This window comes from Ursus maritimus, unplaced genomic scaffold (assembly GCF_017311325.1).
Source record: "Ursus maritimus isolate PB19 unplaced genomic scaffold, ASM1731132v1 scaffold_1, whole genome shotgun sequence".
Classification (NCBI taxonomy): domain Eukaryota; kingdom Metazoa; phylum Chordata; class Mammalia; order Carnivora; family Ursidae; genus Ursus; species Ursus maritimus.
In genome coordinates this window covers 51,234,586-51,243,215 of record NW_024423343.1, presented here as the reverse complement: position 1 = coordinate 51,243,215, position 8,630 = coordinate 51,234,586, and the positions used below count along the sequence as shown (strand labels likewise).

Sequence of the window (8,630 nt, the reverse complement as noted above, 5' to 3'; positions counted from 1 at the left end):
AGAAGAAAAACTTCTCTTTTGTGACTAGAAGCACAATCTGTGCATTTGTCCAGAGAATGGGTAGTGCACCTACTCTGGAAGAATGAAAGACCCTCAATTTTTTGGAAGAGATTTTAAGATTATCTGACTGTTTCATCTACCCAGTTCAACAAATTACTTCCTGCCACCTCTCCTCTGCCTCTCCAAAATCTAGCCATTCTTCCAAGTTATGTGTAAACATACCTCATCCATGAAGCAAATTCTTGTCTACACTTGTATGTTTTTTGTTCTTTAAACTTTCGGCGATAGATTTATAGCCATTATTGACATTTGTTTAATGATGTGCAAGTTTCCTTGTTAGATTCTAATATCTTTGAGAACTTAGACTGTGACTCATTTTCCCAACCTTCAAGTACTTTGCCCGTACTGAAAGGTTAACAAATAATCGGTGAATTAATGTATGTGCAATCATCTAGTTTGCTGAGGACATTCAGTATGCCAAGCAATGTTCTAAGCACTTGACACATGCTACCTCATCTCTTCTTTGCTAAAGCCCTATGAGATAGAGACTGCTATTTTGCTTAAAGAAAGGTGAGGGTACATACTGGCCATCTCAATAGCAGAACCAGGATGTGAACCCAGACAACCTTCTTCAGAGTCTACAGTCTTAGTTATTGTGTATTGCTGCTTACAGGTACTGCAATATCCAATTTGTTGACCATATACAGTAGGGAAGACAAAGGGACAGAATAATATTTAGAGCACTGCCTTTGTAATTATGGATACATGACTTTGCACAAGTTGTAAATGAGCTTCTCAGGTTCTTCATATAAAATGGATTAAGAGTAGTATTTATTTTACAAAATTTTTGTGGAGTTTCAATGAGGCAATGCATATAAAATGCACGTAATAAAAATGAACTTTTGTGATGATGGGGAGGGTATTCCGAAGGCATGGAATCTCCTTCCAGCTCTGGAAGTGAAACTGTGGCATCTGCCTTTCTGTGTTTGGTGCTATACTGTTTTTCCTAAGAGTGATGATTTCGAGCCAGTTTGAAGCTACCCAGTAGCAGTTGTGGCCATACGGAACATAGCACTCATGCACTGTAGTGAGAATATACAGTGGGCCAAAAAGAAAATTAAAGGCTTTATAATTTTCTAACCAAAATAAATCTCCCTCAAATGTTAAATTGTGGGCATCTCTTGGTGTCTTATTACTAAGTGATTATTAACCCATTAATGTGTGCTTCACTCCGTGTGATAGCACATGGATACATTTTTCTTTTACAACCAAATTCTTAGGTTCTATGTTGTCTGTAGCACTTGGTTTGCCTAGATAAATAATCCTGTGGGGAGGAAAGAAAGGTCATTTTTATTTTGTTCCAAGATTTTATTTATTTATTTATTTGACAGAGAGAGAGCACAAGCAGGGGGAGTGGCAGGCAAAGGGAGAGGGAGAAGCAGGAGCCCGATGGAGGGCCCGAACTCAGGACCCTGAGATTGTGACCTGAGCCTAAGGCAAGATGCCCCACCAACTGAGCCACCCAGCCGCCCCGAGAGAAGTCATTTTTAAAAGATTTGCGGGGCGGGGGGAGGGGGGGCGGGTGTTTATTTTAAAAAGATCTTTTTTCTAGTTCTTTGAGATTTTTCTGAAAAAAAAGTGGTACTTAACCTCAAAATTACAGTGAAAAACAAAACGATGCTAACTTCGCTGAAGGAGAAGAGATAAAAGTGGTTTAAGAAAAACGTATGCTGTAACTCTAACTTACTCCTCCGATAAAATAGTGCACCTAATGCTAATATATGTGCCAGGCAATGACAAAAGAAAACAATCATTTTATTACAGTGGACCTTTGTCAGCAGAATTCTGGGGCAGGACCTATTCCTATCTTTGAGGGGGGAAAAAGTATCTGATTTATATATCTACGTATTTTCTCAGAAGAATGTCTACTGTAATGCTGGCAAGCCCTTGCATAGCATATTAATAGCTTGAGAGTCACGACTTGTCAAGAGGTCTGAGGTTCGTATTAGTTTTTCTATAACTTCTTTCTCACCTCCTTTGGATTATGGACATGGGAGCCATGTTTTAAACTATTTGGTGGGCCTGTCACCATTCGTGGTAGCATTTGCAGTGTGCACCTTGAATTTGAATGTGTGTATATGACAGCTGCGACCAAGTGGCCTGTAAGATATTATTTGTTTCTTTGCACAGAATCTGCTAGGATATGACATTTTGAAATTTTATGGTATAAAATACAAACTTTCAAAATACTGAAACTCAATGGGAAGCGATGTAGCATATAAGAAGCATGGTGGACTGCTTTGAATTGCAGTCTTAATAAATATCGCTATGCTAAAATGATGACTCTTATATTTTGCCTGCATTAAAATCGTTTTAGAAGGTAATTGGTTTGGCTTATTGTAATACTGCCTGATAATATTTCTTTTGTTTTTTAAGGAAAGAATAGGTATCATTAAATTGTTGTTGCATGGGGAAGTCGTGTATTATAAATGTTAGTGAGTGCAGAATACAAAACAGACTTGCGAAAAATAAATACACTTCTTCACACAGGAGACTAACTACAGGTTTCACCTGATTCTTTAACTCATTCAAATATATTTCTACTGCATAGAATAGAATTACTTCATAACTCATTTTAGTTATTTTTATTATTTTTAACTTACTAATTGGAAAATATATACAAATACATAAAGCATTAAAGGGCCTATTTTGGAAAAGTAGCATGATTCTACTTGAGTATTAAATGAGATGTGTTGTTATTGTTTTGAACATTTGAAAAACAGAGTATATCAAAGCCTTTCTGTTGTTGCATCTGAAGAGAGAGAATGCCTAGAGTTTTTATGATTTTAAGGTAATTTTTGAACATTAGAATTTCTAGAACCAGAATTTTTAAAACTGAAGGATTCAGGGCACCTGGGTGGCTCAGTTGGTTAAGTGTTTGCCTTCAGCTCAGGTCATGATCACAGGGTTCTGGGATTGAGTACCACATCGGGCTCCCTGAAGGGAGCCTGCTTCTCCCTCTCCCCCCTGCTTGTGCTCTCTCACTATCCCTCTCTCTCTCTCTCAAATAAATAAAATCTTTTTTAAAAATTTAAATAAAAATAGGGGCACCTGGGTGGCACAGCGGTTAAGCGTCTGCCTTCGGCTCAGGGCGTGATCCCGGCGTTATGGGATCGAGCCCCACATCAGGCTCCTCCGCTATGAGCCTGCTTCTTCCTCTCCCACTCCCCCTGCTTGTGTTCCTTCTCTCGCTGGCTGTCTCTATCTCTGTCAAATAAATAAATAAAATCTTTAAAAAAAATTTAAATAAAAATAAATAAGTAAAAACCAAAGGGTTCTCATAGGTTATATAGAAATATATAATACATAGAAATATATCAGTATATATATATGTAATTGTATCTATTTTCCAGTGATGGCTTTTATAATGACTTAGAACAGAATGCCATTTCACTAAATTGAATATGTTTTTAACTGCGTAGAGTCATCCAGTCAGCTGAGCATTTTCCTTCTGCACAGGTTTAAAGAAAAAACATCAACAACCCTTTGCTTTTTTTCCGGGCTGAGGCGAATTGGCTGAAATGGCCAGTTCTAAGGGACAGAGTGGTTCCTAAAGTTACAGCCGAAGAATCTAAAGTTTCTCTGGCATCCAGATTAATGTCATTCCTACTGTTGTACCCAGTCTTTAATAATTCTAGCATGTGCTTCTCACTTACTTCTCCTGATATTTCACCACATTACCAGCTGTAAGTTGGGGGCCAAGTGCCTTGTGAACTGTTGGTAAAGTCTCAATTAGCTGAGTACATGCAGCATGTAAATATGTCGGAAAAGATGATGCATTGATGGATGCCTCCCCAGCAAGGAAAATTAGAAGCTGTCCTTCAGTTTGACAAGAGAAAGGAATGGAAAACAGGAGACACTGCTCTGACCTGGGAAGCAGAGGTGGTCTAGCTGAAGCAAGGAGTGGTGGGTAACAATCCTGGAGGTAGTTCAGTGTCTCTCTACTCTATAGAATCCTAGTATGTAAATCTAAGCAACTTACCGCCTGGAGATGCTTGGGAAAGCAAACGAATAGAAGTCACCATACTTTTATTGCACCCTGGGTAAAACGAATGTTTAATTTTGAGGGCTGATCAAAGACCACTCTCTGGCATCTGGCATAATAAAATGATTATGTATGTAAGTGCCTACTCTGTCCAGTTGTGGAATGTGTGTGTTGGGTTTTATGAAATTGGGCAGACTTTAAGACTGAATAAACTAAACATCTTGGTACATGCAGATTTCAGAGCTAATTTATTTGTGACAAATCACACAGTTGATGCCTTGATCAAGAACAAGGGGAAATGTCTAAACGGCTGTAACATAAACATGTAAAGCATGTGCAAGGTATAGTAAGCTTTAAGGGAGTTGGACATTTCAGTTGATAAGACAGGAAGGATGACAGAAGCCAAATCAACTTAAGGCAAAAAGTTCAAGTACCAATTAAGATAGGCCCTAATAGAAACTATTTGTCAGCTATTAAGTGACTCTGCAGACATGGAAAGTCTGTTTGCTACAGAGATTTGTATGGTTTTTGCTATATTTAAGTAAGAATTCTAAATATTTCAGATTTCAGCTTAACAGAACTGTTAGTGGGTAGGAGAAAAAAATTACTATCATTAAATTTAATAGATTGTCTAGGCCTTTAATTTTTTTATTTCTACAGCTTTGGTTTTCTTTCTGCTTTAAGATTCAATTATTTTATCTATAGTAATTATTTTATGTGGGAAATTCTAAATGCAGTCTTTCTTAATTATTTACCCTGATGAATGGAAGCAGTGTCATCAATAACTGGACACCCAGTGACTGGAAAAAAACAGTCTAAAAATATTTTACTTTTGAGACATATTGTGTTACACTTAGAAAATTTGCCCGATTTTTGTACACATGTACTGCATATCTAGAACAAAAATTTTTGTTTGCATACTGTATTTTGTCTCCATCTCTCCTTCTCTCTCTCTCCCTCTCTCTCTCTCTCTCTCTCTCTCTATATATATATATATATATATTTAGCTGACATGACAATTGTAAATAAAAAATAAAATAAAATTGTTGATCCTGACATTTAAGCCCTGGACTCTATGCCAACTTTTAATACAATTCCTTGCCTTGCCATATACATGGTCTTGATGAAGGCATTTACTTCCCTGAGTCTCAGTTTCCCCATTTAGACAAATGAAGTGAAAAATGTTTGTCTTATGGATCTTGCCATGGGGAGAAAATGAAATAAGGTATGTTACGTTGATAAATATACGAATTAGAACTCAATGGGCTACAGAGATACATGAATTAAAACTCAACGAGCTCCATTTTAAATAAAATCCCGAAACAGAACAGAAAAGAAAGTAGAGTTTATTTGAAGGGAACAAGATGTATCTAATCTCCTTTTTCCTTGTTTCATGGAATTCTTTTATTTCTTGGTTGGGAAAATAGAAAAAGTAATATTGTCTATAAGCTTAAAGGCATTTAACAGAAACCCTTTGACTTCTTTGTGAATAAGTTTTGTAAGTACAGAGTGGATTCAAGAGAAAAGAAATACAATGAAAATTTGCTGAGCATCTTTATCTGTGGCAGTGACACTAGCATACTAGTGGCGTTAGCATACGTCATCTTACTTAGTTCTCCCTACTTTGTGACCTGCCTCCGAGGAGCAGTAGAACATGGGTGGATGAAAGTCCGTGCTCTGGAACTAGAATAACTGGTTTAAATTCCGGCTTTTTCACTGTCAAGCTCCATGACCTCAAATAAGTCATTTAACTCCAACGTGCCTTCGTTTTCTCACCTGAGGCACATTAAGGGTATAAATAAAATAGATTATACTTTTATGGGGTTATCCTGAAGATTAAGTGAAGAAATACCTGTAACACCCCTTAGAAGTACTTCTTGGCACGTGGTTAGCAGTCAATAAATAATAATTGCTGGCATTTTTATAGAGCAGTTATCAAATGTTAACTCAGAAAACAGCATCTCATTAAGACATTTGCCCAAGTTCCCGTAGAAATTGAATAATGGAACATTAGTTCAGTTCTCTCTGCATAACACCCTCTGACTGGCCTTTATGGCTCCAACACTCGATTCTTTAAATACGTCCATCCTGAGCTGTGTGAACTTGGACTGTGCTGGAGGCATAGGTAATGGGGCAGGTTTATGCCACAGCATCGGAACCAACGAAGAATGCCGTGTTTGATATTTCTGTGCTAAAAATTACTTAAGCCTCCCCACCACTGGAAACTTCTCACTGGACATGATTTTATGCAATCCTGGCCTTCTGCCATATGCTCTAACATTTCTTGTTTTCTCTCTCTCTTCTAGTCTCACTGTGTGTGTGTGTCTCACTGTCCTCTCTGATATCCCTCACCTTTACCTTCCTGATCATTTCTTATGTGGAGTGGTTTTCCTTCTACCTTGTCTACTTATCCTTTTTCAGGCCTATTTTCAGGACTTTATCCGCCATTTTGAAATAGTTATCTAAGTCTTTATTTATCAAAAACAAAAACAGTTTCTCAGGTTAGAGAAAGTTCGATACCAACTGTTGGATATCTTCCCAGCTATTCATCTGACCATTTTGCTTCCCTTCTTTAAAAACCTGGAATATTTTTATTACATCCAGAATAAAATTTTAGGTCCTTCGTAGAGCATTAAGGACTCTTTGTAATCTGTACCTTAGCTATTTTTCTACTATGACCATCATTAGCATTAAAAGAAAGTGAAAAATAAAGAAAAGTCAAGGCAAAATTTTTAAAAACAACCCATATTATCCACTATCCAAAGATAAGCCATGTTACTCTTTCAGTGTCTAGCCTTAGAATTACATGTTCTGTGTAGAGATACATGTAATTTTATTTTATAAAAAATAAAACTTGCTTTATATACTTTCTTATAACCTGTTTTTAAGAAATGAACAATAAATTATTTTCTAATGTCAATAAATATTCATCTATAATATTCTTAAGGGCTGAAAAGAATGTTGATAGAGACTCCCAACATTAATTTTACTAATCTATGTAACTAAATATTTAGGCTTTTCCCAAGTTTTTGGTACTATAAGCAAGAATGTTATATATAGTCTTACAGCCAAATCATCGCCTATCTTTTTATAATTTTTAATATGAATTTACAAATGTGGAGTTGGTGGGTCAGCATATAGCTGTAAAAACTGTGTTTCAATCAGTCCCTGTAGGGCATATAGGGTAGGGCTGTATGTTATCAAATTGCAAATATTTGTCACTTTTTTGGTGAAAATTCTATCTCATGAATATAACCAGTGTTGCATAACTTTTTCCTCGTGCCTAGCAAATTTAGGTATTTATTCATATATATTTAAATATTTCATTTTAAGCTGAGGAAAAATGTTCTTATATATACCACTTAAGAAATCCAGTGATCAGTGTTCGCTTCGGCAGCACATATACTAAAATTGAAACGATACAGAGAAGATTAGCATGACTGGCCCCTGCACAAGGATGACATGCAAATTTGTGAAGTATTCCACATGGAAGGAAGGAAGGAAGGAAGGAAGGAAGGAAGGAAGGAAGGAAGGAAGGAAGGAATCCAATTATACTCTTGAGAGAACAATTTATAGTTCACCACAACTAAACTCAGATATCAGAAAAAAAAAAACCACTTTCGTCTAAAAGCCTGTCTTTGTGACAGTCTCAAAAGTAATTAGTATTCTGATATGTGTTTTATGTTTAATAATAAGTTAAAAATAGAATTTTTTTAATGTTACACCTTGTCTTCATGCTGAAATTAATTTTGGAAAGAAGAGGTAAAGAAATATTAAGAAACATACAGCATTCTCATTAGCAGTCATAATCAAAAGGTCTTGAGTCATTGACGTTAATTATAAATTAAGAGTTGGTAATGTTCACACAATCATTAGGTGCTGGTACATTCAGTGGCTGGAGTTATAACTTGGAAATAATATTCTGTGGATCCTTAGAGAGTCAGTGTTTTATCAGATAGAAGTATATTATATAGCTAGGCAGAAGATAGTACTTTGGGCCTTGCAAATGATCTCATCCTGACCTCACTGGGTTGCCTGGGGTACTGGGACTAGTTGGTAAGACTAGGTGATCCACAGTCCATGGTCATCTGTTTTCCCTCCAGGGTGGAAGCTCTGGAATAGTGTATCTGTCTGAGAGAGTTGGTATGTTAGGAGTTGTGATTGTGACCACTCTGTTAGGAAGGTCTGGAGCAATCAGTTGTGTTTGGAGTGTGTGTTTCAAGTAGTCACTGTGTTGGTGTTCATACCCATCCTCCTTCTGAGCATCAGTGTCCAGAGTAGCCTGCATGTTGTTGGGGCCAGTGCATCCGCCTCAGTTAATGTGCATGAGACTCTTCAGGAGACCCAGGACAAGCTCTAAGTGCCTCTAGAGTGCTCAGTATATCCCAGCCATCAAGTTGGGAGAACTCTCTAAAAAGGGTATCACCCGTATCTTTTCTTTTTTCCCAAACCACACTCTAGGTTTATATGAAGACCAATTTCCAGTTAGGAATGCAGCTGTTATCCAGAGGAAGATACTAGATGTGGGCTCATATCCACTTTCTTATTTTTAGTATGGGGGCAGGGCGTGAGGTTCCACCCAGAG

The 8,630-nt window shown here is 37.1% G+C and overlaps 1 non-coding gene across 1 annotated transcript; it reads left to right on the top strand.

Moving 5' to 3' along the window:
- Window positions 1-7,426: 7,426 nt before the first annotated feature.
- On the top strand, window positions 7,427-7,537 carry LOC121100004. Its single transcript, XR_005831737.1, has one exon. It is a non-coding gene; the product is annotated as a U6 spliceosomal RNA (small nuclear RNA).
- Window positions 7,538-8,630: the final 1,093 nt, after the last annotated feature.